Raw genomic sequence first — 12,258 nt, forward strand, 5'->3', positions numbered from 1 at the left:
TTCTCAAGTCTAGATATGGGAACGTGGAGTTTTAGGATTAAGGACTTTGTATTCTCCGAGTATTATGGACTAACCAAGGTAAGGTGGTTCGGAAAGGAAATAGGAGTTTGAGTCTAGATTTGATATATATTTGAGAAATCCTAATAGGGATTAGGCCAGGGGCCTACAGATTGGCCTTACCCTAGCATGGGTAGAGGCTCACAAGGTGTTACTGGTGCCAATGTTTAAGAAAGAGGTGACAAGTACAACCCCTGATTGCATGAGGAGATCCTGGAAATTCAGTGAAACTTATCGTGTTAGGAAAAGCCAGTGGAAATTCTGGATAAAAGAGATAAAGTCTTATAGATTAAGACTATCGTTCTTGTGAAAGTGTTGCAAAGAAGGGATGAGGTAAAGGACTTGACTCTAGAAATATGTTCAGGTTTGCGGAATTAGTATCCTGAGATATTTGAATAAATTTCGAGGACGAAATTTTAATAAGGAGGGGATAGTTGTAATGTCCCGAATTTGTTATTAAGGCTAATTGCCTTGATTATTATGCCTGGAGGGCCTAATTGTAATTATATGAGTGACATTAATGAATTATTTGGTAATGTGATTAGACATGCATGTTTATGTGTATTAAATGTGCATGTGTACCCATTTCTGTGAATAGGGGATGTTTGTAATTTTGGCCCGTTGAGGGCATAAATGTAATTATGCTTGTATTGTGAGTGAGACCCCTGTTATGGGGATATATTTGAGATATGTGGTCTGAGACGATCCTAGGGAGCAGATTAGCGGAATAGTCACAACGGGATCGAGTACCCGGCTTGAGGCAACCTAAGGATATCTTGTGAACATAGTTCGTGTTCGGGAGTTTCTGGGTAACAGGTAGTGATTTAGTGTTTGTTTAAGAGTGTCGGAGATTAAATGAGGATTTATAGGAACACTCGAGGAATTAAAGGGAGGTGGAAAATGATGGGATTTCCCTTGGTGGCACTAAAAGATTGAGGATAGACTTGGGGGAATTTTTTTCATTAGGTAGTTGGGATAGGCTTAAGCTGATAAAAAATACTAGAGTCAATTAGAAGGAAATTGAAGGAATCCCTTAGACTATTCTTAGCTCTCCCTCACGTTGTTGTCTTTCTCTCTCAAGGCTAAGGAGGGATTTTGTTGGATTCAAGGGGGGAAGGCTCATAACTCAAAAGGATTAGCTGGAGGTAATGGGAGTTAGCTCAGGGTCAAAATCAACACAGAGGTAAAGTTTAGAGCAAGCTTTTTGTTGAATTTCTCTATTTTTTTTAGTGTCTTAGAAGTTTTTTTAACTCAAGAGATTAAGTTGAGTTATAATGAAGTTTTAGTTTAGCTTTTGGGGTTTATGTATTGCTCTAGGTAGAGTGAAAGTATTTTAGGACTCAATTCGGGCATTAGAATATGTTTTGATTAATTTGCAAGAGGTCTAGAAGTCTGAAAATAGTGGAGTTTTTGGGTTTTAGGTCTCGAGCTGCAGCCCTATTCATCAGGCGCTGCGGTCTACTTGAACACAAAGGCTTGGGAGCCTCTGATTTTGCTCAGGAGTCGTGGCGTGCATCAGCTTGCGCTGCGGGTCGTGTTTCCCCAAACATGAGAGCAATGCTCTCTGACTTGAGCCCGCCACGACCCTTATGGGCTGGGCCGCAACTCAAATAGGCAATATTTTCCAAATGAGGGTTTTAGGCTTGGGAACCCAAATGTTAAGGCCCGGGAAGGATTCTACTACCTGGATTAGTAGGATTCGAGGTCTCAAAGGCTAGTATTTGTATCAGAAGTTCTAAAATTATTAGAAATTGATGGATATCTATTTTTTGTGGCATTGTGACTAGGTTTTACCGTTGAGGCTCGGGATCGCTTTGGGTTGTCAGCTCGGGACACCAGGTAAGAGAACTGTTTGTACCCGTAGAGTTGTGTGGTGTATAATATTGTATGTATTGGTTATATCTGATATGTCATACATGTGATTACGAATGATCGGCAAGAGCCGGGAGCAACAAGAGCTTGAAGCGGCAAGGGGCCGAGATCAGCATTAAGCATGTTGAATGCAGGTTGTCTGTGCGAGACCCTCTAAGGGTGTTGTACACACCTATTTGGTTAAGGTCGCAGAATAGATGCTTGATAATGCACCTCGATCGGTGAAGGTTGCAACTATGCTACTGTGTTGTTGTGTTATTGTCCAGCTATTATATTGTGTTGTTATTGTATTACTGTGCTATTGTGTTACCGTACTCCTGTGTTGCTGCACTGCTATGATACTATACTATTAGGTTGTTATGCCATTGCGCTATTGTGTTGTTAGACTGTTGTGTTGCTGTGCATTCCATTAGGAACTAGTAACTGTTGGTTGTTTTGATTAAGTATGTATTTGTTGATGTATATTATTGTATGATGTGCTTGAAGTTCTCTTGTTGGGCCTCGGCTCACGGGTGCTCTGTGGTGTAGGTAAGGGCAAGGAAGAGTTCTAACAACCATGAGTTGGAGGGCATGGAGCAGTGCGTACATGTTTGGCCTACTTGGTCACCATGGCTGGGGTTGTTTTAAGGAACACATGGTAAACGTTCGATTTTGTCGCTTAGGTCGTCTGTCCTGTACCTTTGGATTGTAAATGTATTTCAAAACCGTATTTTGGGATCCCAATGTAACATTTTTATGAATTTGAATGAAAGACCAATTCTTTGTACTTAATGTTTGTTAAATGAGTCTTTATTTTGATTTAAGCACACTTTTTAACCTAAAAACGTGATTAGCGAGCTAATGGCACATTTATAAATCACATGGTAACGCCTCTAAGGAAGTAGGGTGTTACACATATCGTTCATCTCAAAGTTCTTTGATAGAAATTGCTTCACCTCATGTAGTATGCCCTTATCATTGGTTGCAAGAAGAATATCTTCCACATATAAAACAAGAAAACAAATCTTACTCTTACCAACCTTCTTGTATATACATTGATCCGTGACATTCTCTTCAAATCCAAAAGAAGAGATGACATCATGGAATTTTAAATACCAATGGAGGGATGCTTGTTTTAAACCATATATGGACTTCTTAAGCTTGCACACCAATTTCTCACCATCACTAGAGGAGAATCCGTCTGCTTGTTTCATGTATACCTCCTCCTCTAGATCACCATTCAGGAAAGCAGTTTTCACATCCGTCTACTACAGCTCTAAATCAAAATGAGCAACTAATGCCCGGATAACTCTAAGGGAATCTTTCTTTGATACCGGAGAAAAGGTCTCTGTGTAGTCAATTCCTTCTTTTTGAGTGAATCCCTTAGCAACGAGTCTCACTTTGTGTGTCTCAATGTTGACTAATGAGTCTTTCTTTGTTTTGATGACCCATTTACACCTAATATCCCTCACCCCATTAGGCAACTCAACAATATCCCATACTTCGTTGATCTTCATAGAATTCATTTCTTCATTCATGGCCTTGTACCACAATTCCGATTCTTTTCTATTCATAGCTTGTGAAAATGTTTCTGGATCATTTTCGGTTCCAATATTGTAGTCAGCTTCTTGCAAATACACAATATAGTCACTAGGTATCGTTGATTTTGTTGTCCTAGTGGATCTTCTTAAGGCTACACTAGCAGTCTCTTGGGGAGCGGGTGGTTCAACTTATTGTTCGACAATTATAGGCAACTCCTGAACAACTTGATCCATTTGAACTTCATCATTGACTTGTGGACCTTCAACAATTGGTTGTGGTGGTTCAATATCCATTTGGAATCTAGGGGTGTTCTCAACCACAATCAATCTTGCTCTTTAGGTGGAGGGTTCTGAAAGATCTTTCTCAGAACCTAAGTCCTTTGATTGATCACTCCCACTAATCAAGCCATTTTCAAGAAATTTTGCATTCCTTGATTCCACAATCCTAGTACTATGAGATGGACAATAAAACTTGTAACCTTTAGACCTTTCAGCGTATCCAATAAAGTATCCACTTATGGTCCTTGGGTCCAGTTTCTTCTCTTATGGATTGTATATCTTAACTTTAGACGGGCATCCCCAAATGCGTACATGTTGCAAACTCTGTTTCCAACCTTTCCATAATTTAAAAGGAGTTTTTGAGACTGCCTTGGTTGGAACTTGGTTTAATATGTACACGGATGTCTTTAGAGCTTCAATCCACAAGGATTTAGGAAGATTTGGGTTGCTGCTAACCATACTCCGCACCATGTCCATCAATGTTGGGTTTCTCCTTTCTGCAACACCATTTTTCTCGGGTGTACCGGGCATGGTATATTGGGCAATAATCCCATTTTCTTGAAGAAACTTTGAGGGCCAAGTGCTTGTCCATTTTCAGTGTATCTACCATAATATTCTCCACTTCTATCAAATCTCACTATCTTAATGTGCTTGTTGCATTGTTTCTCTACTTCGGCTTTAAATATCTTAAAGACGTCTATTACTTCGCTTTTGTTGTGAAGTAAGTAGATATGCATGTAGCATGAGTAATCATCTATAAAGGAGATGAAGTATTTCTGACCATATGAGTCCATGTTTGGACTACATATATCAGTATGTATGATTTCTAATAGTTCGGAACTCCTATGGACACCATTTTTCTTAGACTTGGAGGTATGCTTTCCCTTAATGTAATCCACACAAGTATCAAAATTAGTAAAATCTAAGGTATTGAGTACCCCATCTTTCACTAATCTTTTAATTCTATCAATGGAGATCTGTCCCAATCTCCGGTGCCATAATGTAGAGGAATTATCATTCATAACACATCTTTTATTGCCATCGTGAACATGCACAGTATTATAAGCGGTATTGTTTTGTAAATTAAGATAGTAAAGACAATTAGACAAAATATCATTTCCAACACATTTAGATTTATTATATAAATTAAAAGATTTGTCTGAAAATGTAAAGGAAAATCCAAAAGGTACAAGTCTTGAAACTGAAATCAAGTTTCTAGAGAAACTTGGTACATAAAAGATCTTTTCTAACTTTAAAATAAAACAGCTACTTAAAACTAAATGGCACGTTTCAATAGCCTCCACATGTGAGCCCATCTTGTTTCTAGATAAGATGCTTTGCTCACTTCCCACTGGTTTCCTTAGGTTTTGTAAACCCTGCAAGGAATTTGAAGTGTGAATTTTTCATCTAGAATCAATCCACCATGTGTTAATATTAACATTAAACATATTAGATTCATAACATACTAAGGAAATTGGAATATCTTTCTCGTCCATCCATTTCTTGAACTTGGCGCATTCCTTTTTTTGCATGTCCCTTCTTTTTGCAAAAAAAAAAAAAAAAAAACACTTGATGGAATCCCTCTTTATCTTGCCTTGGGGAGGCACTTTATTTTTCCCCTTGTCGTTCTTGGATGGTTTGCGTTTCTTTCCTTGGGTCGCCATGTGAGCACTTTCACCTTGTTGTCGTAGGAGCCTTGCTTCTTCTTGAGCGCACATGGTTATCAATTCATTGATACTCCATTTGTCCTTATGTGTGTTGTAGCAAATTTTGAAAGGTCCGTATTGAGGTGGAAGATTGTGAAGGATGTAGTGAACCAGGAAGGTTTCAAGAATGATTACATCAAGCTTCTTCAATTGAGCAGAAATGTCCTTCATCTTTGAGATATGTTCTCTAACTCCTTTGACACCAGTGAGCTTTGTTGATGAGAACTGGTGGATGAGGATTTTGTAAAGTGGTTTGTCCGAAGTGTCGAACTGCTCATCAATCATTTTGATCAAGCCTTTGATTTTCTAAAGTTGCTCCACTGATCCACTCATTCCCATAGGGATCTTGGACATAATGAACGTGATGCTGACACTACTACAAAATACCCTTTACGGGACACTTTTTTAGGACACGCACATAAATGAAAGTCCTTAAAAATATTTATGAAGTTTTTAGGACACTCATTGAGAGTCCTGAAAAAATGCAATTTAGGACTCGCAATGAGTGTCCTAAAAGAAAATGCGAGTCCTAAAAAAATCTGGGCTATAAAAATAAGTGTTTTACTTAATATTTTAAAGGACTTGCTTTGGGAGTCCTTAATACTCTTTTAGGACTCGCAATGAGTGTCCTAAAAGAATTTGCAAGTCCTAAAAAATCTGGGCTAAAAAAAAAGTGTCTTACTTAATAAATTTAAGGACTTTCTTTGGGATTCTTTAATACTTTTTTAGGACTCGTTGCGAGTCCAAAAAAAGTATTAAGGACTCCCAAAGCAAGCCCTTAAATATTTTAAGTAAAACTCTCAAAAACAGCCATATATTTAGGGTTACACATATATACTTAAAAAACTATACACATTTGGGGTTTTATAGGGTTACATATACTCAAACCCACAGCAGCCACACGGTACTGAAGGAGATGAACGGCTGAACGGCATGACCAAGGCTGAAGGAGATGAACGGCAGCAGGTGGTCCTCGATGGCAGTGACGTTCCAGCATTCTCGGCGGTGTCGACGGCGGTTCCAGCGTTCCAGCACTCACGGCGGCGCAGGTCTCGGCTCCAGCAGGCTCTCCGGCGGTGCAGGTTCTCGGCTCCGGCGGTGCTGGTTGCTCACGGTTCCAGCCGTGGGTTGAGGTATATATATTGCTTCTTTTTTTTTTATTTGTTTGCTTATATAAATATATATATATTATAATTTCAGATATATATATATATATATGTCTCTCTTTAAAGGCTGTCATGTGGTTGATGGCTTTAGTGCCTACAAATTTTGTACCTTCTCTACAATCTGACCAATTTTAGTTATGGAAGTTTCCAGAGGATTGATGCTGTAATGTTAGAATATCATAATATATGTGTACCTTAATGTTATCTCAACGAGTGTACATAGTGAATTATTCTTATTTTTATCAGGCAATGAAACCAAGTTGGGTATGAGTAGGGGCATACCTGAACCAAAGCTTACAACTATGGATGCTATGATTGACAAGTTGATTGGAGCTATATTTGTTTTTCAAATTGTCGTTGTTATGGTTCTTTGTGTAGCTGGTAATGTATGGAAGGATACGGAAGCAAGGAAGGCAAGTCTTTTTTTTTTCCTTTTCTTTTTAATGACTTAACTGTGGTATTATATCTCTAATTCTGCACACCATTACTTCAAAAAAAAAAAACAAAAACAAAGGAATGACAAATGTAATGTTGATTGTTGAGTAGAATTTCTTCCCCCTTGCCTTTTCCTTTTAAGTATATCCTTTAACTTTCAGTGTTTGACTTTAGTGCTCACTTATACCATTTGCAGCAATGGTATGTCGAGTATCCCGAGGAAGGTCCATGGTATGAATTGTTGGTCATTCCACTTCGTTTTGAGCTACTCTGTTCAATCATGATCCCCATATCAATTAAGGTATCCTTCTGTATAAAAATGTATGAGAAACTGTGGTTCATAAATCATTATAAGAATAAAAGACACAGCAATGCTTTTGATAACAAAAGTTAGAATTTCTCTGTTTGAAAGCGGTTGATAGTCTCTAGTATATGATATATATATATGATATCAGATTTAGAAATAGGATTGGTATTTATTTATTTATTTATATTATTAAAAATTGGTAATTGGTATTATATTATTTATTTATATTATATTTATATATATTATAATTGGTAATATTATAATATCATATTTTAATATAGGATAATAATATAGGGTAATAATTTCAGATTATAATATAGGGTAATAATATAATTTCAAGTTTTAATATACAAAAAATTAAAATAACATAGGTAACTAGAATGTTTATAACAATAAAAATAATAAACCCAATGGTTATACAAATAAATAATATAGGGAACTAGAATGTTTAAAACACTAAAAATAATATAGGCTAATAATTTTCTATTTATAATATAGTGTAATAATATAATTTCAAGTTTTAATATACAAATAAATAATATAGGCTAATATTGATACTATTTGTTATTTTACAATTTTGAATGATAATTGTATTACTTTAGTGGAGTTTGAATATCTTAGATATTCATCCGTAGTGAAGTAGGTTCTGGGAATTCCGTGTGCTGCGGTGATAACGGAAGATTGAGAACTTGCATGTCTTAGTGAAGTAGGTTCTGATAATTCTGTGTGCTGCGTTGATATATGGATGAAAACCTGTGTGCTGTTTGATTTGTTTGACATGTTGGTGTTGATTGTGATAGATGACTAGGCTAGTAAATTAGGGGATATGCTGCCCGATTTTCTATAGATTTTTTTGTACTTAGTTTTGTGTGGAAATATGAAAATGACAACTGCCACAATGATAAATTTGTGATCCGGATATTTAACATTTGACCGTCTAATTAATAATTAAGTTGAATTTCAATTTTGCTACTAATCACAAAATTTTCTTAATCCGAGCCTAAAAAGAGTCGATTTAGAGTAACTATGTATGACATGTTATTTGTGCTTTCGAGATTATAAGTGCAGGATAGGTCTTTCTAGAATTTAAATCAAAATCCTCATCTTTTGTCTCCCAAAAGAGTTAGTGATGTGAGTGGTGTGAGTGCTTGGATACTATTTGGTTTATTATTTTAGATAAGCTACGGTTTGGTTTTCTATATTAATATACAGTTTAGTATATATTATTTTTTTGGATTGATTACATATGTTTGCATACTTATATATTAATTATTATTTTAATTTGTGTACAAAATTTGATAATAAGATACTAAGTATACATGTGAGTGAAATTATATGAAACCAAAAATTTATATCTTTGTCCTATTAAAAATTTAGAATTATTTTATCATTTTACTATTACATTAAATTTGGTAATCACATTCTAGTTGGTATATATGTGATCGATTGGATCTTAAAATCCAAATCACTCATTGTGATTTGGATCCTATTTTTCACAAAATTTTGATGATTTCATGCATTGCATGGTAAAAACATAATAAAAAAAATTGGATTTGGATTTGATTAGGTAATATTATGAGATCATTCATTATTAGTATATATACCAAGAGAAGAGAGATCAAGGATCTATATTTGATCACATCAAGGAAATTTCTTTAAGTGTTTGCTTTGTTTAGTTTAAGTGGAATAATGATGAAGCTAAAGTAACTTGTGTCTTACATTTATTCATCTTTCTAGTACTGTTGAAATCAATGCATATAAACAAAAACCATTATTATTAACAAACCATTAGTATTGTTGAAATCAATGAAATCAGTGGCTTTAATCTTTCCTGTGTTACGTGTCTATGTAGCTGGGATTTAAGTTTAAGGGCTTCGTATTTGATGGATTCTTGGCATTCTGTGATGGAAGGATGCTCTAAATTTAAGGTGCCAAATGCCTAGTAGTATTAAAATTTAAGCCTCACTGAATATCCAAATAATATACCAGCACTATTTGACTTACATGTAACATATCTGAAGATATTTATCTGAAGTAGGTTTTATGTTTGATTGAATTTTATAATAAAAAAAATTGTAGTTTAAGAAAAATTAAAAGATAAAAGAGTCAATCTTGCTTTGATTGGTTTTTCTTTTCTCTTTATCTTGGACTTGAAGAGACATCTTTTGCACATGCTATAGGGTCAACTGATGCAAATGACTATGATGGTTACACCCAACATCAACAAAGAGCTGCATTACCTTAACAAGGAAGATCGGTTGCTGTGCTGGCTTGTGGTCAAACACCGAGATGCAAAATATGGGCTGGAATTTCTTAGTGAAGAGGACAGCAGAAATGAACTTAGTAAGTTTCCTCGAAGGAGTTTATATGATAATCAAGATGTTGATGAAGACGATGACAATGACGATGAATATGCTGTGGATGAAGAAGAAGGAAAGCAGACATAAGGTTAGTAGAATTTTGTTGTGGTTCCTATGTCTGTTTTCATGCATTGGCATTTTGTTGGAAACCGGGATGTAATTTTTTCATATTTTGGTTACAAGTAAGTGTTATTGACAATTATCCCCATATTATTTGGCATGTGTTAGAATGTAGATCCTTATAAAGTATTTCATGTTTTTATGTTAGTGATTGATACAAACTCTTTATTTCTCTTCTATAGTAACTAGAATGACAGGTGAACTTCATTGGATTCAATAGTCATTACGTTATGAGGATGATGAAGAATGTACTTATCAATGCCCCTCATATCAAACATTTCTTGTCGAAATAGGTAATAAACAATATACAACTACATAGTATTAATCTAGTACAATTTTTATATATGCTTTGAATTTATTACCACTAATATAATTATAATTAAATTTTTGTTTTCTTTTTTTTTTCAGTTCACCTCCGACAAACCATATACTACTCAAGAAATTTACGAAGTTAGAGAAGAATGGGCAATGTCATTTTTACAATTGGTTAGAGAAAAATGAATGATATTATAGCTAGATAATTACAATACATGTTTAGAAATTTTAAATTTATTTCGTAAAATTTTTTTGCCATTTTTTTAGTATTTTCTTTTCAAAATTCTTTTGATACATATTCGACACTCAAATGGATATATATTTTTAAATCTGTAACAGCCTTTTTGTTATGGTTGTCAAAATATGTCTGTGTTGTTTCATCTACAGAGTTTGTTGATCAGTCTTTGAATTGTTATTTGAATATGTTGTCTCTGTTCGTTCTACTTAGTCTCGAGTTTCATCTACTGGATGCTGTAGATTAATGAGTACACGTCAGCTTGTGTCAGTATATTTGGAAACATGTTAAGTCTGTTTAGCTGGTCGTTTTGTTAATCTGTTAGGTGTTAGGGTTGATATAAATATAATAATCTGTTCCTAACAACCTAACTCTCTTTTTCTGTTAGTTGTTCATTTTGGTTGAGAAAACAGAATCTTGTTTTTCTCTCTTGTCTCTTTTTCTTTCTGGTGTTTTTTGCAGGTTCGCCATTGTTGAAGGGGGAGCTTGTTGCAGAGCTGTGGGAAGTTCTGTTCTGATTCGAAGGGAGTTCGAATCTGGCTAGTAGAGGGATTCAACTAGCGTGCTCAAGGGGATCTTGAGCATTTCTGAATCGAGGGATTCGATTCATAAGTTCCAAGGGATTTGGAAATTGTTTTTGAGTGGTTACTCAAGTTTTAGGGTAATCTGTAATTTCAGTAGTGTTAAGACGTTGATTCCATTTTGGAACTAGTCATTGTACTTAACATTTGATTTGTTAGTGAAAGTTACATATTACCCGACCTAAGCACTAGTCGGCTGGATATTGTTCCAGTGCAGATGAAGCTTGTAAAATTTCATGTGTGATTTTACTTTGCTTTAATTGTCCATTACATTCTAGTTGAATAATCGTTGATTCAAGAAGTTAGATATTGCACCTTCAAAATCAAAATTAAAATTGTAGTTGTATTTTTTTTTTTAAAAATTACTTTTAAGGGCATGCAAAGCGAGTCCTAAAAAATTACCCGCGAGTCCTAAAAAATCTGGTTAAGTGCCTTTAATTAAGTTTTTAGGACTCGCTTTGCGAGTCCTAAAAACTTTAATGAAGGCACTCAACCAGATTTTTTAGGACTCGCACAGATTTTTTAGGACTCGCGTTGCGAGTCCTAAAAAACCTTAGTTTTTAAGGCTCTCAAATAGAGGACTCGCGCCCCGCGAGTCCTACAAAATTTTTTAGGACTCGCAATGCTAGTCCTAAAAAACCTTTTTTTGTAGTAGTGTGAGGCGATTGGATTGCTCCCATTTTTCATATAGTGCAATCTCAATAGTAGTGCTAGTCACAGTGATTGCAGCAAAATCATCCTTCCTTATTGCGTAGTCCATGTCGGTGCAACCTAAGTGAAGAAGAACTCATTCCTTCCAGATTTTGAAATTATCATCCCTAAGCTCAGGAATTTCAGTAAGGATTTCAACGAAACTAGAGGAGGATGAACAAGCTGCATGAATAGGATTGCAAAATTAGATTTCTAAAGATTGAGGCTTAATGAAGTCATGTTTTACCAATGTATAACATGCTGAAATGTGATATTTTATTACAAAAATTTCCTGTGGGCTAAATTTTTAATTTAATAAAATTTGATGTACATGATGATAGATTATTCAAACAAATTATTTGAGATAAATTAAGGTTTGATCTTTCTATCTAAATTAAACTTTACGATAAAACTATTAAATTAATTATCATAACTCCTGTGCGTAAATTAAGAAAATTAATTTAATATATTATCCTAATTAATTATATAAATATAATAAAATTCTCGTGGGGTAAAGTTATTATATCTATATAATCAATCATAATTTATGTCTATTACGTGATCCTTTCATATTAATATATAATTTTATATAATTAAAGATGTTGCGCATACTTT

General features: G+C 34.9%; 1 long non-coding RNA gene across 1 annotated transcript; it reads left to right on the plus strand.

Annotated features, from left to right (window-relative positions):
• The first annotated feature begins 9,526 nt into the window (after nucleotides 1–9,526).
• Nucleotides 9,527–10,289, plus strand: LOC133780328 (uncharacterized). Its single transcript, XR_009869231.1, has 3 exons — nucleotides 9,527–9,790; nucleotides 10,005–10,115; nucleotides 10,231–10,289. It is a non-coding gene; the product is annotated as an uncharacterized LOC133780328 (long non-coding RNA).
• Nucleotides 10,290–12,258: the final 1,969 nt, after the last annotated feature.

The sequence above is a fragment of the Humulus lupulus genome, chromosome 5 (genome assembly GCF_963169125.1).
Source record: "Humulus lupulus chromosome 5, drHumLupu1.1, whole genome shotgun sequence".
Lineage (NCBI taxonomy): Eukaryota > Viridiplantae > Streptophyta > Magnoliopsida > Rosales > Cannabaceae > Humulus > Humulus lupulus.